Source organism: Typopeltis vanoorti, chromosome 14 (genome assembly GCF_054136105.1).
Source record: "Typopeltis vanoorti isolate ZY-2024b chromosome 14, IOZ_Tvanoo_1.0, whole genome shotgun sequence".
Lineage (NCBI taxonomy): Eukaryota > Metazoa > Arthropoda > Arachnida > Uropygi > Thelyphonidae > Typopeltis > Typopeltis vanoorti.
In genome coordinates this window covers 19,588,780-19,608,653 of record NC_143562.1, presented here as the reverse complement: position 1 = coordinate 19,608,653, position 19,874 = coordinate 19,588,780, and the positions used below count along the sequence as shown (strand labels likewise).

The following is a 19,874-nucleotide window of genomic DNA, read 5'->3' as shown; positions in this document are numbered from 1 at the left end:
AATACATCTTATCAGACTCTGACACATCATATTAATTCTTACCCAAAAGATAAATTTGTTGTATATAATTGTATCTACAAAAAAAAAAAAAAAAAAAAAAAAAAAAAATGTTTGTCTTAGGGCTTAAAGTATAAACAAACTTTAAAACATCCGCGATGGAGGTAATGGTGTTAATGGGGGGGGGGGGGGGGAGTTATTGATCTGAAGAAGCAGATGGAAAGCACAACATCGTTCAGCCTTTAGCATCTAAGAACATCGGTCATTACAACAATTCAATCCAGAGCACCACTAAGAGTGAAAAGTAGACAGGAGCCTGAAATACCAACCAAAAGATGTATTACCTCTAGAGGGCCTGTAAAATTACGCCCGAATTTCCAGTACAGGTAGAAGACAAGGCTGTAAATGATTGCTGCACCTCAGAGAGCTATTAAGGACGGTAAATCTGTGGTTCCTATTAGCAGTCACTTATCTGAATGTTCCCTGAGGGCCTCACTCGAGCCGACTGGAAGTCCCCACACGTAGCCAGTTATTTATGCAGCCATTACTTAGACGGAGAAGGGTAATCAGTAAAGCCTACGTTAATGTAGATAACGTCAAAGTGTACACAGCATTTCCAACATTCTCTGGATTAATGGTTGGTTCATTGCTCTTTCCTCTCCCCCCCCCCCACACACCCCACACTTTTAGCTTTTACTAAGACGTTTGAACATTCCAAAGACAACTTAGTAATTTGAAGGAAATTTGTCCTGGTTTATGAATTTATGTGCGATGAACTGTTTGAGTGTCTGTTAATAAAGAATAATGGACGAACGAGTAGGGTTTTCTATCCCATTTACATCTGGAAAAAAAATTCCTCTCATATACTGTATGTTTAGAAAAAAAAAACGATAAAACATCCAACCCTAAGCCTAGACGTGTTTGTTGTTGTATTGATATATATATCTTTATTGTTACATATAGAATTTCTTCTTTCTTGTATTAATGCAACGTTAGGTATTGTTATTTTTATATCTATGCATATCCATTTTTTTTTTTTTCGCATAGCATATATTTAGTATTTACGCGAATGACCCTAATTAAAAAGTGACTAGTCGCAATTTTAATTAATTATTAATTTTGCATTTTTTTTAATTTTAGGATTATTCAAATTGTTATCATTTAAAATCATGGAAGCAACAACATAACGAAGAGAGTATGAAGCTCGATTTAAAATAAGGGTAATTAAAATGGCAAAGCAAACTAATAATTGTGCTGCTGCGAGAAAGTTTGACATAACCGAGAAGATGGTAAGAGAATGGAGGAAGAAAGAAGATATTTTAAAAAAATTGCCAAAGAAAAAATGTGCGATGAGAACGGGGATCACCCAATGGCCGCAACTGGAAAATCTCGTTGCAGAATGGATATTTCGAACAAAGGCAGAATGGTTATCTTGTTACAAGAAATAGGATTAGAGCATAAGCACTAAAATGGTCAAGACTGAATCCGGATGAAAGTCTAGAATTTCAAGCTACTTCAGGATGAACAGACAAAATCTGGTAATACGAAAAAAACGAAAATTGCTCATAAATTTATTATTCAGTTGAGACAAGAACATAAATTTCTGTTGTCAAATATTGGAAATATGGATGAAACTCCTTTGAGCTTTGACATGATAAGCAGCGCCGGCCCGAACAAATTTTTGAGTGTGGGCAAGATTTTTTATTCCCGCCCTTCGGTGGAAATTGTATATATGTTAAAGATACCAAGCTATTTTAAACCTGGTTTTAATCCATTTCCCAAGTAAGCAAACAGACAAACAAGTCAAGTTTGCGCCTGCAAGTATTGCAAGTCTGGGGTGACCCGCAAAGTAGTGCAAGTCTTAGGCAACTCGTGGTAAAGTTGGAATAAGCTCTGATCACTATTCTTAATATTTACCCTTAATGCAAAGCACATCTCCTTGAGGAGATGTATGATGCTATGCATTGAAGCCTGGCTCCCACTGATGAGACTTCAATAAAGGTCGAAACCGGTCTGGGTATTGGCCCCTTGCCTTCAATGCATAGCATCATACATCTCCTCAAGGAGATGTGCTTTGCATTAAGGGTAAATATTAAGAATAGTGATCAGAGCTTATTCCACCTTTATCACGGGTTGCCTAGGCTTGCACTACTTTGCGGGTCACCCAGACTTGCACTACTTGCAGGCGCAAACTTGACTTGTTTGTCTGTTTGCTTACTTGGGAAATGGATTAAAACCAGGTTTAAAATAGCTTGGCAATTTTAACATATATTATACCCAAGGTAAAATACTTTCTACATCTTACTCTCATCCTGAGATTTTTATTTAATGAGGTCAAAGCACCTTATGGCAACTTGTTTAGATAAAATTTATAAGCTCTGTATTACTTCACCCTTGGCATTCTTTAGGTCTGGCTCCCACTGACGAGATCTCAAAAAGGTCGAAACCGGTGCGGCTCTGGCTCTGATTTCAGAGGCTCTGCTTGGGGAAGTTTTTTCCTGTCTCTGAGTGGGGCCACCGCTGAGATTATGGCTCTGCTTGTGGTGGGGTGAGCCTGCCACTGGGTAGAGCCAATGCTGAGAAGTTCTTCTTGGTGACGGGATGAGCCTGTCACTGAGTGGAACAACGCTGAGTTGGGCGATCTTTCGGGATCGTCTTATTTTTAGAGCCCGCTTCACTTATACAAAGGTTGAAACTGGTCTGGGTAGTAACCATTACCTTAATGCATAGCATCATATATCTCCGCAAGGAAATGTACTTTGCATCAGGGGAAAATTCTAAGGAAAGTGATCAGAGCTTGCTCCACCTTTACCACGAATTGCGCAGTGTTGCACTTATTTGATAATTATTTGATATCCCCCGAGACAATATTTTTAATTCATCAAATAAATCTATTACTGAAATATCTTTTTCAGCAATAAATTTGAAAATGTCGCTCAAAATTAGTAATTATTCGTCAGGACATACGTAATCAAATTGAGTTTTTACAAGTCGAGTTCGTGTGTTGTCGTTAGTTGGGAAATCAGCATTTAATCCTTTAGAGCAAAGTTATGGGCTTGGTGTTTAACTTTCAAAAAATTATTTTCGCTTCTGTATGACATCAAGAATTTTTTCATGACAATTAATGATTTCAAGGCTTCCATAAGAGATATTTTGCAATTATTTGCTAGATGCATTCAATTCACTTAGAATGTCATACCAAACAAATGTGCCAAATATAAACTTGAAAGTATTAATTTTTTTTTTCTGCTAACGAACTAGCTTCCAATTTTGTTTTAATGTCTTGTTGCCCAATTAAGCTGGCATCTTCTGTGATGAAAATGAAAGCTTCATGTATCTTTTACTTGATTTCGTATTGCTTTTACAGCTTCAACGGGACTTTCCCATCTCGTCGTGCATGAAGGTTTTAAAGTAAAATTTTGGATGTGGTTTAGAAGAACTTCCCATCGATGACTCGATGAAGAAAAGAAATTATAGACTGACTGAATAATGTCAAAAAATAAAACCGTATCTACATTGCAGCTTGCTGCATCGCTCAATACCAAGCTCAAGGAATACATACAACACGGAACAAAAAATGCTCCAGGATTTTTGTTCCTTAAAAGTGCTTGTACTTCTGCATTCTTCCCCTTCATATTTGACCCGTTGTCATATCCCTGACCACGGATATTTTGAATATTTAAGTTTTTTTCTTCTAATAATTTTAAAATGACTTCAGCCATACCACTTCCTGTTGGATTATTAATTTTAATAAAATCTAGAAATCTTTCGTCTATTTGTATAATATCTTGGGTTTCTTCATTTTTTTTTCTTTTATAAAAACATATCTTACAATTAAGGACATTTGCTCCTGCCGCGAAATATCAGTGCTGCAATCAAGAATTATTTAAAAATACTTAACATTCATTATTTTAGATACAATTTTTTTAAAAAAAATTTCATTGCTCAATATATTAATGATTTCGTTTTGTATACATTTCCCTAAATAATGAAAGTGAATTTCATTGTTTTTTTTATGCGTTCTACATGTTTTTGTAATACGCTGTCTAATTCGACGAATAATTCAGTCAGTTTGAAATATTTTCCATTATTTGTATATAGAGTATCTGAACTTCCTCTGAATGCTGTGTTTTCTTTTGCAAGAAATTTAATAACTGATATTACGCGTTTTAAAACATGCCCTTTTTTGTCCTTTTTTTGAGTAATTTTAGCTGATGTTGATCAATTGTAGTTTCATTTTTTAACCGCTTTTCCAAATCAATCCATTTTTCAAAATTATTAAAATGTTCTTGGAATTTTTCGTGGCATTGAAGAACTTGGGACATACGTTTTTAATCGTCATTTCCTTCCGAAATTAAGTTCATAGTTCGAATATTAGAAAATAATTTGCAGCAGAAACAAAATACTACATTTTTTGAACTTGAGTAAATTAACCAAGATCTTTTAATGGTTAATCCTATTATAATGCTATACATGAAAACTTCTATTATGTTCATCGCGTGGAAAAAAAAAAGTCTCTTTTGATTCAGCAGGAGGACCTCGTTTTACTAAAATATCAGTTATTGAATTGGACAAGTTTGGCCATAAACCTGGATCGTCATAATAAAAGTAGAGACTGTAATAAAATCATTTAAAAAGTGTGGTATCACAAATCTCATGGATGGTACGGAAGATGATCTGTGGTGGGACACTGATGACGATGAAAACGAAATCAATTCACCGGATTCGAACTGGAATCCATATAACGATCATTTAAACAACGAATCTGAAGAACTACAGGGTGGCCATAAAATAATTTTCCCGCTTTGGAGGCATCTGTAGAAAACCAATGAACAGAATGAGACCAAATTTTATATTGAGACTTGCAGGTATGGGAAGATGATGTCCGCGAAAAAAAAAAAGATTTAGTACCAAAAAGTCGCCGGTAGGGGAAATTTTGGCGCTGACGGAGCCGAAAACAAGCGGATAATTACATTAAAGGCAGATAAAATGGAATAATAACATTTCGATGGTGTAAGCGACAGCCGCGTCACTCATTCCGGCTGGATATATGGCCCGTTAGAATGATAATAATAATAATAATAATGATAATTAAACTAAAACAGCAACTTGCGAGAGACAAAAATTAATGTAGTGATTGGACTCACAGGAAATAATGTTTTATTCATCAGAATCAGGGTCCCCTGGACCGCATACACGATTTTCAGTGTGTTGATCTTTCTTATGTACAAGAAATTGCATCCAGTGTGCAACATGCTCTACAGCTGAGGATGTTCATAACAGTCCGTTTTATGTTCTCTTTCAAGACATGCAAGTTGGGAACGCCACCAATATACACAACGGATTTCAAATACTCCCACAGCCAAAAGTCATATGGAGTGATATCTGGGAATCGAGGCGGCCATGCCGTCGGAAAGAACTGACTGATAACCTTCTCATTACTGAAATGCTGGCGTAAAAGGCGCTGTACTACTGAACGTACCGAAGGCCGCTATGGCATTGCACTGTTTAAGGTAAAACAACTTAACAAGTAAAGCACGCTGAGGCAAGATACGATGCATATTGAGCACAATTCGTCAGTCATTCAAATAACTGCCTTGAACGTTCCCAATTCCTTTTTAAGTGGAATTGGCGGCGCTGCTGTCACGTACCCACAGTAAAATTTGCATAATCCTTTTTACCTGCGTTTACTGCAAATATTTGACTGCTTTCGGCTCCGCCAGCGCCAAAATTTCCCCATATCGACGACTTTTGGTACAAAATCTTTTTTTTTCGCGGAATTCATCTCCCCATTCTTTCGAAAGTCTCAATATAAAATGTGATCTCATTCCGTTTATTGGTTTTAGCTACAGATGCTTCCAAAGAGGGAAAGTTAATTTATGGCCACCCTGTATTTTCAACAGATGATGAAGAAAATTAATATGAAAATTTAGGTTAATAATTATTATTTGCTCTTTAAGACTTATATCTATCGTAATATTTTAAATAAATTTATCTGACAAAAAATTAATCTGATTTGTTTATAAACATTGTTTATTTTCTTATGTAACGATGTATTTTGACTACCTAAATGTTCATCCAAGAAATTAAGCTACCCTTTTTATACTCGCCGTATAAGACAATCCATGATTTCGAGAGGTTTTATGTAGTATTTGAGAGTCGTCTTATTCGCCGACATCCCTGTGAAATTGTAAGTCATTCTATCAAGTAGTTTGTTTTATACAGCTGTCTGAAGCAAAAGTGTTGTGTGTATCCCTTGAAAGAGATAGAATTGAGTATCGTGTGTTATAAAATTCTTTGTAAAAGGAGATTTAACGCCAAAAGAAATTCATTCGAAGTTTATGGGCACTCTTCTCCTTCGTTTCCGACAATTAAGAAATAGCTGCCGAGTTTAAACGTGGCCGTACCAGTCTTGGAGATGATCCAAGTGAAGGACGTCCAAAAATGTAACAACACCAGAAATCATTGATGAAGCGCACGATATGGTATTGGATGACCGGCAAGTCAAAATGCGTGAAATTGCTGCGGTGTAGGATATATTTTGCATGAAGAATTGCAAGTGAAAACGTTTTGCGCAAGATGGATACCGCGCTTGCTCACAGCAGATCAAAAACACACTCGCATAAAAATCTCTGAACAGTGCTTGGAGCGTTTTAACAAGAATAAAACTGATTTTATGCGCCGATTTATTACTATGGATGAGACTTGGATTCACCATTACCCACCAGAATCTAAACAGCAGTCAACACAGTGGACAGAAGCCGGATGTTCAGCGCCAAAGAAGACAAAGTCGGTTCCATCAGCAGGAAAGGTCACAGCATCGGTGTTTTGGAATGTTAAAGGCATTTTGTTTATTAATTTTCTTGAAAAGGGTAAAACAATAACCGGGGAATATTATTCCGATCTTTTAACCAGACTACACGAAAAAATTCGTGAGAAAAGACCCGGTTTGCAGAAGAAAAAAAATCATCTTTCATCAGGACAATGCACCTGCCTACAAAGGTGTTTTGGCAATGGGAAAATTAAGGGATCTGCACTATGAATTGTTGGAACATCAACCCTATTTTCCAGATTTGACTCCCTCTGACTTCTATCTCTTCCCAAAACTAAATATATAATACTCTTCATCGCTGGTCAGCGTTTTTCTTCGAATCAAGATGTGATTGCAGCTGTAGACAGGTATTTTGCAGATCTTACTGAGAACTACTACCTGCACGGGATAATGGAGCTGGAGCATCGATGGAATTAATGTATTAGTCTTAAGGGAGATTATGTTGAAAAATAAAAATAATTTTCATGAATTCGTTTTTTCATTGTTAGGTCGAGAACTTTTGAGACCACCCTCGTATATATATATTAATAAATTAAAAGCGTAAATATGATCAAATAAAGTAATTTAGGACTTAATAAACAAGGTAGAAGATGAATCGGTGTAGTGTCATTTATTTTAATTAAAATTTCTCTCAATATATAATTTAATATATCAGCAGTAGGGCCATATAGTTTTTATGATAGAAGAAAACGAAATAATCTCAGTGCCATAAAACATACGAATCACGCTGGTAATACAGAGAAATCTCCACCAACGATGGCGCTGCTGTGATGTTATCAAATGAGTTAAGTGGTCTTGCTTCTAGATCTCAATCACATGATTAATGCACGCACCGACCGTTCTCAACTTGTAGCACTACCGCTGTGACGTCACATTTTCAGTGTATTTTGATTATAAGCTAGATAAACTTGTCCTTATTTAAGTAATTTAATTGGACTTCAATAGTTTCTAGTCTGTAAATGCTTACTTTCTTTAATAGTGTTATTACACATCTTTTATGAATCGATCAAGGCTCCTTTTTAATTAAAATGATCAAATTTAATGCAACATACCTTTGATTATCGTTATATTCGAAAGCGACACTGCATAAGCAATTTGTATTACATTCGTTTGGTTGTTATGGTTTCCTTGACAACAAAGAACTGCAAAAACTAATTCGCATTGATAACATTTTGCATAGCGCTATAGCAAAGTTTGTTTTACTGAGTTTCGTGTAATTCAAGTTAAAAAAAAAGGTTAAAAAAGTTTTAATTTCTAAATTAAAATGAAATCCATGAAAAATTTTTTGTAAAGGATTCTGAATATCAAATACGTTCTGTTCAGAGTGGTTTGCACTGGTACAAACTTTCATTACTATGTGTCGCTCTTTAACGCTATATTTGGTGCTGATCACCAAACGATAGAGAACTATTTGTATTGAATAGAAATAATTATGCATAAATATATAATACATTTACAAACATTTACAGCTTAATAAAGATATCATAAATATAATAATATTTTCATACTGATATATTTATTTTAAATTGTGCAGTTGAATCTAGCCAAATACATTCTCAAAACCATATTCTGACGCTACTAAAATAGTGCATTTTTGAAAAAAAAAAGAAAAAGAAAAAGAATGAAAGGGCCGCGTGTCTTCCATTGGTGTTGTTTAATAACGCTAGCAGTTCATCCCCCCCCCCAACCAGCTGGTTATTATATTCCGTTGAGCAATACAGTATTTTAAAAGTAATTATATTCAGAGAATTCAACACCAGAACAAGCAGTCTTCTGCATTTTATTAAAAGTGCTGAATAGTGTAATGTCAGATAGAGTGCAATCAACTTTTATTTATTATTATTAAATTTATATAGGTTAAGTTGAGGCAATTTCCTGTTATAATTACTACCGGGTTTTGGATATCTGCTGCTTTTACAAGCCCGCATTAGGGTAACATGATACTGGTATAAGAAACAATTGCTTTCTCTGCTGATATAAAACTCTACCAAAAGCTCGTTTCCAAGGCAACGCAGTTTTGAATCTGCAAAATTTATGCCCGAGGAATATCGAATTTATCTGCAAAGCTAAATAACGTATTAGAAATCAAACCGGTGGCATAAATATCTACCGGAATTGCAACAGACGTTCTACTTTCCTATGCTATTGATTCTTTGCTATATTTGATAACTTTTAATGATCACATGAGTTTATTTTCTTTAAAAATAAATGTTTGGTAGTTGTAGGACAGAAAAAAAAAACGAGAATCCGTGCTATCGAGTATCTTTTGTTTTATATATATATATGTTTTTTTTTACCTTGGGAATAATGTATATTAGAGTTCCCAAGTAATTTTTACCCACCTTTACAATGAGTTGCCCTGGTGTTGCACCACCTTTAGACTTGAACTACGTTTCAAGCGCAAACTTAACTATTAGCTTACTTGGGATTAGGAGTAAAATAACCAAGTTTATAAAATTACTTGGTATATATATATATATATATATATATAATATATATATATATATATATATATATATATATATATATATATATATATATATATATATATATATATATATATAATTGTAGTCTAATAATTTTAACAGAAGGATAATGTTATTTGCACTTTTTTATGACTCCAGTAATGACTAATGTTACTAAAATTAATGTAACTGAATTATTTTTCTATTATGTCTGTAACTGGATTCAGAATCCAGTGATAAAGTAATATCACTTTACTAATGCTGACGAAACAATATTACTAAACTTTTTTTTTTTTGCTCATAATGGCGACTCAATATTATTTCAGAAATGATGTAGATGGAATTTTTTAAACAATGGATAGATCACAAGTGTTGTGAGATATTGTAGGAGACCTGCTCTCATTCTTGTTCCAGTTCAGACCATATTATTAGAAAGCGAAACTTTGAATCTGTTTTACACTCTGACAGAATTATAACAAATTTTCAATGGAGCTAAATCGTGTTGTTTCATGTCTTTATGATATCAAGACGACATTGGAAAATAATAATCGCCTTCAATTACAAGAATTAGCAGCGATTAAGTTCATGAGGGATGAACTCAGGTTAACACGGCAATGGATAACTCGATCAAAAAGCGAAGACACACAGAAATATGAAACCTATCGAAACCAACCCTTAGGTGACACTGTCGAGACAGCACGGGATGTTCGTGAAGGACCGGAAGCGATAATGGTAGCCCAGAATACTTTCCGTAATAAAAGGCAGGACCATGGTAGTCCCTCTTTCCATCCATTCAAGGAAGTTATGAAGAAAGTCGATGGATCTGAAGAAGAAAAAGATTACGATGAAAAAAAGAAATATAAGATGGAATCTACGAAATATTTGCGTATATCATCGATTGATGCATCCGAAGGTGTTCCTCTAATGACTGCATTTGTAGTTGACAATGGCTGGAAGATAGTAATGGGGAATAAAACACCATCACAGGCCCAAAAGCGTGCATTTTCTGACGAAGGTTTTGATTTTGAAGATACTGAAGGTAAAAGAGCTAAAGTTGAATATTATCCTAACAAAACAGGAAACGATATTAAGCAAGAATGTTACTATTTCCAAGAAGAAGAGAAAGAAGAAGAAGAAGAAATGATAGAAGATGAAGGTGGAGAAGAAGAAGAAATCATGGAATACAAAGATGAAAAGGTAGAAATTATAGAAGATGAAAACGTAATAAAAATAACAGATGAAGATGATGATGTAACAGAAGGAAAAATGACAGAATTTGAAGAAGAGAAAGAAGTAGAAGAAATTGAAGAGGCAGTAGGAATTACAGGAATGCCAGAGGACCATTCTGAACAGAACAATATTGTAAGAAGATCCAGGTCACCTTGCTTTAATTCTACAGAAGGAGATATCAACGAATAATGTTCTTTCTGCAATTCTCGTTTCCCATTTAAATTTTACTTTTGTCGTTTTCTACGTGTTAGGTAAGTTCTTTGGAATCAAAGCAAAACTTTAAAAAAATAATTAAAATGAATTTCTGGTTTTTGTAAGTAAAAATTTAATAAACTTGTTTGGCTTCTATCGGTTTTGTTTATCCTGTTTGGCTTCAGATATTTATTTAGAATGCATTTCTTACGCTAATATTAATATAATTCAAATCATTCTCTAGCTTTGCATCTAGTAATAAATAACATATGTGAGGTTTTTTAGTGTTAAGAATGTTAATACGTACCATATTTTAAGTTTAATTTTAAGTTGGTCCGTAAGTTCTACAATAAATGTTTCAGAGACAGGAAGCGTTGTCTCTGTGAGCGATCTTAAATGATCATTATAAATATTGAGGTCAAAAATCGAATCTGTCAAACATCTTTCAAAAACTTAGCAGGTGGATGCAGCGAGTAGGAGAGTAGAACACGCAATCTGATATGTTATATATCATTTGAAAAACAATGAAAGCAATGGGGAAATTTTACGTCAGGTGTTCTCTTGTGACTTTAAATAAATCAACCGAACAGAAGCCATTAGGAACTCCTCTTACTGCATCATTTAAGAGGTAATGTTTTCTCTGGTCATCGAACGCTTTTAACCCTTAATGCTGGTTGGGGACCAGCATTAAGGGTTAAATACGCTATACGATGATCTTGGGCATTTTCAAATATAGTTGTTGAAAAGGTGTTTTAATAACTAGAGAGGGTGCTTTTGCATTTTGTCACTTAGTGTGAAGTCTTAAGGAAAGGCTTCATGGACGTACAACAACAACAACATTAATAAAAGGGTATGGTTTCTCCTCAAGCTAACGGCGGAAGAACAATGCTACTTTACTAGGAAATTCTTACAGAATATGGTGGCTTCTCGTTGCCTTTCTTGCTCACCAGTTTTATTATTATTCGTGACACCTCCAAGGAGTTCGAAGGCTCATCGCGGGAGGACACCTATTGTATAACTCTCCGTCTCCACCTCTACTACCAATCATCTACATCACCGCCATCTACTGCCTACCACCACAGATAGTATTTTTTTGCCTGTAAATTGCGTGTGTTCTGAAGGGCCGATTTTTCTGTATGCAGGATGAAAAATCCGAATTTCTGGGAGAAAAAATCCTGCTACTACCGTATGAGATCGGCTAATTCACCGTCGATTGAAAAATTCCATATAAAGATTCCTCCCGTCATGACGAGACTCGAGCTTAGGCCGTTTCCAATTGAAGGACGCAACGTACCATCGTTCTTCCAATTGCGCTACGGAGGCAAAAACTATTTTAGTCGCCTCTTACGACATGCATAGGCTACAGTAGCGCTGTTCTTATCCCGGGCACCACACGGGGTAATGTGTGTAGTATATTCACGAGGCAGGTTTGACTTTTTTTGAGGGACGAAAACTTGTGTTTCCCGGAAACAAAGCCTTTTACCTCCTTATGAGACCAGCTAACTCATATTGAAGAGCCCGATAAAGGCTCTTAGCGTCACAGACAGGATTCGAACCCAGGTCTTTCCATCCAAAGGAGTCTGTCAAAACCACCTGAGCTACAGAAGCAACAACAACAACAATAATAATTCCAAAGTTTCGGGAGGATGAACATATACTTTTTCTATATACTAGTGAGAAAATTGTGAATCATCATTACATTATTCAATTACTTTTCACAAGAGATAAATGTAACAATTTTTTTTTCACTTAAATTATACGTAATAAGCACTAATATTCTTGGTGTTATTCTTTACCCAAGTGCGAGTAAATATAAAAATATGCAAGCAAAGGAACTTTACGACTCAGGCAGCATGTGGAAATATGACTTCTACAATTGATTAATCTTTTATTATTTCAACGAGTCTAGCTTCCACTCATGACATCTCAATAAAGATAGAAACCCTACCGAGAAGTAATTCTGTCCATAACGCATGTCAATATAGACACCTCTTGGAAGGAAGTTAACAGACACTCCCTCATAGGCAAGTTGTGTTGTGCCATATAACAAGCAGGGTTTGATTAGCTTTATAAATTGAAGGATTATGATGATCCCAATTTTATCTGTCTGGGTGAATGGCTGCGAAAAAGGAACTCACAGAATTCTCTTTTAGCGGATTGTTGACAAATTGGGCCATCCCACATCAACAGTGAGGGATACCATACTGAGATGGAAGCGCAGGAAGCCAACTGCAATTAGAGTTAGCTACCCGCAGTGGACGACCCACCACCCTCAACGAATGTGACCATAGGGTGCAATGAAGGATAACATGTAAAAAAACAGCCATTTGTCGGACTATACGTTGAATATGAAGTTTCCGGCATCGACTGGAACAGGAATCTTTCCAAAACTTTCAGAACCGAGGCTCACAACATGGGTTCCCATGGTTGGATCGCGAACATGTAACTCCGACATGACCCTGGCAAACATGCAGCGTCCTTCAGTGGTGCAAAGAGCGTGTACAGTGGAACGTGGAAGCTTGGAGAGCTGTGTTATGGGGAAAAGAATCACGCTACACCTCTACCCAGCAGATGATCAGCTGTGGGTAATCATCTCTTACCAGAGTGCACAACCCCAAATATGAAATTCGGAGGTGGCGATGTGATGGTATGGTCCTATATTTCCTGGTTTGGCCTCGGTTCAGTGTTTGTGTCACCACAAACAAACCAGGAAATACAAGTATCTAAATATTCTGGACAATGTAACACTTCCTACTTTGTGGCGTTTCTATGGAACTGACCATTGTCTCTTTCAGCAAGATAATTCACCATGTCACAAGGCTGTTGCTGTAACCATGTGGTTTGTCTGACCTCCATTGAGCCCTTATCTCAACCATATTGAACATCTGCAGGATGAACTGAAGCGTCAGGTGAGGTCAAGTGGAGTCCGCTCGACAACAGGCCAGGCTCTCATTACATGTCTACAGGTAGAATGGTCCAAGATTCCCATTGATCGCTATCGTACCTTTGTGGAAAGTACAAGTTGATCAAAATTAAAGTATCCATGTTTAAAGCTTTGTGGAACGCCATCCAAGTGCAACAAAACTTTGGCGATACAGTCCGCTGTGATGACACTAACCTTGCCTCAACATGCCTTGCTCTTGTATCTGTATTACGTAAACAATGTCTGCGAGGTTAGCCTAGTGGCTATATGCTTCGTAACCATATGCCTGGGGAAGGAGTATCCTAGGTTTGATTCCCGTCGATGACGTGAAGAGCTTAAGGATCTTCCTCAGGCATAGCCAAGTTAGCCGGTCTTGGGCGTGGAAAGCAGGGTTTTCCCCCCAGTTTATCTGGAGTTTTTCCTCCCGCAAGCAGGCAAATCTTCCCCGTGAACACACACACGGATACACTCAGGAATACGTAAGACAATCCCTCCAGTCATACGTCTGAATTGTCATCTATGCCGGTACCGAGCCCGGATAAAAATAGGTGGTTTGAGGTGGTGCCGTACCTATCCGTAAAAAGGGCTCACAGCTGTTGAATTACCATACAAAATGAAAATGAAATGAAAACCTAAACAATTGCAATGTTGTTGCTACACTCCGCGAATTTTGTTTCCTGGGCAAATGTCGATGGGGGTTCACTATCTCCATGTGTTTTGCGAGGAATTATTAGTCGATTTGAAGAAACGGGATCGTTGGGTGTTAGACCTGACAGAGGTCGCAAACCAGTCAGTTCACAACAAGTGAATGGATTTGCTACTGCCTTTGTGGAGCAGGCTATAAATAACAGCATTGGTTCCTGCAGTGCATGTGCTGTATAAATTCACATGGATGTACCTTATACAACTGTCTGGAAAGTTCTATGGAAGATGCTGCATTTCTACCTGTTCAACATATTATTCCTACCTATTAACCATGACACCGGAGTTGCTCCCGCAGGACTTCCAAAGTCGACTGTCATTCGCTTTAACATTCCTTGCTCAAGTGGAGTTGGATGCTGCATGGCCGTGGATGATTTTGTGGGGAGATGAGGCTCACTTTCACCTGAACGAAGCTGTGAATGCCCACGCTTGCCAGGTATGGGCTACTCAAAAGCCTCATGCAATCCAATAAATTCCTTAGCATTCACATAAACTTAATATCTGGTGTGGGTTTACAGCTTGGTTATAATTGGACCATTCTTCTTTGAGGACATTCGCCAGTCGGGTCGTGTGACCTGCTCAGTTGCTACCAAGAGGTATCGCGACATGATGAAACAATTTTGTTGTGCCACAGCTTTAGCAACGCCTGTGCATGGCAGTCATTTTCATACAAGACTGGTCCCCTTCATACATCGGTCGATCCTAACAGGAGGTTCTTTGAGAACATTACATGGAAGCTAGAGTGATCAGCCATGCCTTTTCCACTGCATGGTTTTCCACTGACCTCCTGTGACATTGGCTCTGGGGATTTATCAAATACAGGGTTTATCGGGATCATCCTGATAACTTTCCAGCGCTGAAAGACATAACACAGCATATGCATAATACATCAGTCCCAACACATTAGGCGTATTGAACACATTATGCAAAGGGTTCCGTTTGTGGCAAATCGGGAAGGGAAGAGCACTGAACATTCCGTGAATGCATAATGGAAGTGAATAAAATGTGTTATTTATGCTTGTGTCGTTTTTTTCTGCTTCTTAAACACACACACACACACACACACACACACACACACACACACACACACACACACACACACACACACACACACACACACACACACACACACACACACACACACACACACACACACACACACACACACACACACACACACACACACACACACACACACACACACACACACACACACACACACACACACACACACACACACACACACACACACACACACACACACACACACACACACACAGAAAAATTACTACATCTGCATTCAGTACAAAGTACAACTCCCTCTGTGGTGAATTGTTGAACTGTTTTGCTCGCAGATGTCGCATCCTCATGACGCACAATATATTCCTGCAAACTTTCGCAGCATTCCGATCAGTGGGTGGCGCTGCACGAGGCTTTAAACACGGATACTTTAATTTTGATTCCCCTGTATGACTGTTTCAGTCATCCCAGTGGAAGAAGCTCCTAAATCTTATTGAGGCGAAAGCTATGGCTATTTGTTCCTCACACTAGCGTCTGTTGATGTCTTTCCAAGATGTATACATGTCCGAAAGTAAGTGAGATACTATGGGAACTTAAAGTGAAGTCATCTGCCTCCATATACAATTATTCTAGTCGTGAAGTTACTTGACGACTAGAATACTTGTTTACTGATGCTTGAACAAACAAAGCAGGAATGACTTGTAAGGTGCAATCATAAGCGCAAACGAATATCGGCGAGATGGCTGCATGGCCAAACGTGATAATTCTGACACAGCGTCAGATCGCAGTGCATTTGTTTCGTAATCTAAAGCGTTAATCGAACAATTCCAATTATTAACTATTCAATCACTGTCGAAACATAAGCTGTAACCTTTAACATGTTGTATTGCATTTATGTAATGTTGTCAGCATTGTTATTATTTATAAACAAGCACAAAATTTAAATTTTTAATTTTTTCCTTGGGGATGCTGCAGTGTTGCAGTGCTTATGTATGGGCCGCCACTGGTGTAGCGTCACCTCCAGATAAGTCCTGGTACTCCGCGGAGGTGTCATGTAATAATACTTTACTCTCTGACCAAGCGAAAATTTGCTACAGCAAAATGTGTGATAAGAAAATATATAAATACTTTCATTTAGTTATTTATTTATACTTGTTGTCATCATGGAGATTCCAATCATACTAAACATTTACATTTGCGAAATTCTTTTTGGAAAAGTTAAAATTTTTAGGTTGTGAAAAGAAATTATGACAAGTGATTATAAGTCAGTGTATCTTACCAGTTAATGATTTACAGTTACAAGAATAAAGATTACACTAAGAGATCTCAATAAAGGACATTATGCTTATTAAATGGTTTGTAAACGTACTTGTAATCAGAAACACCAATTTCTTAAGTTTGCTCTGTAAATAAATGAATCTCTAAATATCTTTTCATTTCACAAAATTAGTTAAGCTACACTTTTTCATAGGCACGATTTTTAGTGAAGATGGTAAATTAAATACGGAAATAGACAACAGAATCAACAAAGCTGGTATGGTAGGAAGTCAATTGAATAAATTCATACGGAATAAGTGAGAAATTAGTCGAAACACTAAATTAGCTGTATACAAGACAGTGTTCAAACCAGTTTTAACTTATGGATCTGAGAGTTGGGTCAGAAGTAAAACACTTAACCAAAGACTAGAGACCACAGATATGAGAGTCCTGAGAAAGATTAGAGGCGTGAACAGATGGCATCAATGGCAACATCATATTAAAAACGAGGATATTAGGAAAGAACTTGACATTGTCAGCATCCAGGAATGCGTTAGCAGAGCTAATCTCAGGTGGTATGGTCACTTAAACAGAATGGGCGAGGAAAGATTAGCAAAAACAAGTGTTCTCTGCCAAGGTTGACAGGAAAACGACCCAGTGGAAGACCAAGATATAGGTGGATTGATACGGTACAAAGTGCCTTAGACGATAGAAATATAAGATCTGATAATGTTGGAGTCTTGACAAGTAACAGACTGATTTGGAGGAAAATTGTAGACAGGAAGTTAGTAATGATGTAATTTTTTTCATGTAGTACTGTCATATCCTGTACACCCCTTGAGGGTACATGGCAAGAATTTGGTTATGATGATGATGACACTTTTTCATCTCTTACTTTCTGTAAATCAATAGGAAGCTATTGATTATTTATTCTTCAATCACTCTCCTAATGCTACCCACCATTTTAAACTTTGTGATTCCCATTTGTTGCAATGTTGGATTTCTGCAGTCCATTTTTCCTCATGATGAGGTAATCTGCTTCGGATATTTTAACGTTCGTATCTCCAACTGACTTTTTCTACTGCATCGATCCAGCTGATTGAGATGCTGAATCAGCTGTCTAAAGCAAATTGTCAATGATCTAACGCAAATTGTTCACATGCCTACTAGAATACCAGATAAGCCTAACCACTCTTCAAACACTCCAAATCTCTTTTTAACTAGTGACTCTGTTAAGATCATATTGGCTATTGTTTATCATTGAGGCAGCTCACTTCAAATCCTATTGATCTCTTCTGCCTTAAACTTAAAGAAAGGGAGAGTACTTCTCTCAAAAAAAGGTGTGAGCAAGGTGACTCAATAGTTCTTACATTTTCCACTGTCAAGTTATGTTTAGAAAATTTGCCGATGATATTATCACTTTAGAAGACTTCCTCTAATCAACTGATGGAGATAATAAACGAACTTAACAACACATAATCACATTTCATAGAACATGAATTTTTCTTTTCTGCTTCCTTCCTTTTTTAGGCTTATGCGTAAAAACCATATCAGAAAATATTAGCATCCGGGAAGCAAGTTATTGCTTCATTTCTAAACCACTTTGATGTCTGTAAAGATTCTAGAACTATACCCGTATGACATTAATAATGACGTAATTTATGCTGTTGGTTTACAGTAATAAATTTTTAGATATATTTAATAAATGTAGGTGGCGTTTATTATTATTCCTGATACCTCCAAGGAGTCCGAAGATTCATCGCGGGAGGACACCTACAACTGTCTCAACCACTACACCGAACTTCTACTACGAATCATCTCCATCAACGCCATCTACCGCCCACCTCCACCACAAAAACTATTTTAAATATGAAATTTAAAACTTCATATTTAAAAATCTTCCGGTTGTGCTGCAAGCTGATTATTTTCTTCATTAGCCGTGCAAAGACTTAATTTTAGTACACAAATGAGGGGATTGCTTTTCTATATATCTAAGTCATTTATTATCATCATAATTATTCATAACTTCCATGAAATTTTAGGATTTATTGTATGAGATCCACTTCAGTTCTCACACTGCTTACCATACTTTCCCTTAAATTTTAAATTTCTTCTCTTTCTTCTGAGATTAAAAAAAAAAAAAAAAAAAAAAAAAAAATCTAGAACTAGAAAAATGACCAGGTAATTTATAATATTGAACAAGTCATTTTTCCAGTTTTGGGTATTTTTCTCCTGACTTATTGTGATGTAAGTTATAACGAAGTTATGCATGTGTCATGTAAAGTAAAAGAAAAAAAAAGAAAGAAAAACTTGCGTAACGCGTAAAAACATAATGCGGGTATTACTGAACAGTAATACTCGCATTATTATTATTCCTGATACCTCCCATTAATTACGACGTCGCTGCATCTCTGTCTTTTGATGTGTCGCTGTAAATTGTAAGCTGTTTATATTTTATTTTATTGTTGTTAATAATGACAAATAAAATTCAGAGTAAGAGTGCTGTTACTTCCAGTTAAAGAAAAAGAAGCATAAACCTATTTAATTTTTTATTGAAAGAGAGATTTTTTATATTTAAAAACCTGAGATGTCACTGAATAATAATAATAGTAATAATATTTTACAACAGGGCTAACACAGGTGCCAGGTGCCTGTGTTAACCCTGTTGAAAGGGCGTTTGTTTTAGTGTTAGGCCTTTAATTTTCTTTTCCTTGGAAAAAAAAAAACAGGAAAATAAAAAGTCTAATTCGAAACGTTTTTGTTCGTCTCATAAATGCGCATTAATTGCATATATAAGCAGTATACATTGCAGATTTTTTGTGGGTGCAGCTGTACGTATTTATCACTACCTCTTGACATATTCCACGAATAGTTATAGCAACTACAGCTGTCTGCCGAGAAGTTCTGATAAGTATCCCTGTATTTTTGTTTTCTGAACTCTTGTCAAAAGGTAGCGCTGCTGTCTCTTAAATGCATAGTTTCCGATCGTATTGCGGTATGTGCGATGTGCTTTTTAAAGTGATGGTTCAAAGTTGATGTGAATTGTGAATACAAGGAGCTAATGAAGTCGTGGATTTGTGCTTTATTGCATTTATTTTACATCTTAAAGTTTAATTTGTTTATGTGCACAGATGATATGGAAAGATGCATTTGATAATGGTTAGGAATCGCATCGTACAAAAAGGTTGGTGCCTTTGCGTTAAGTATGATTTACATAGAATGTAACTCATGATTTTTTTTAAAAATTTCTTTTAAA

At 36.4% G+C, this 19,874-nt stretch overlaps 1 protein-coding gene across 1 annotated transcript in view; it reads left to right on the top strand.

The window, feature by feature from the left end:
* The first annotated feature begins 19,668 nt into the window (after positions 1-19,668).
* LOC150099277 (enkurin domain-containing protein 1-like) overlaps positions 19,669-19,874 on the top strand; it is a 66,705-nt gene continuing 66,499 nt past the window's right edge. The window contains exon 1 of the mRNA XM_090404253.1: positions 19,669-19,802. The gene's annotated coding sequence lies outside the window, so the exon portion shown is untranslated. The remainder of the gene's footprint in view (positions 19,803-19,874) is intronic.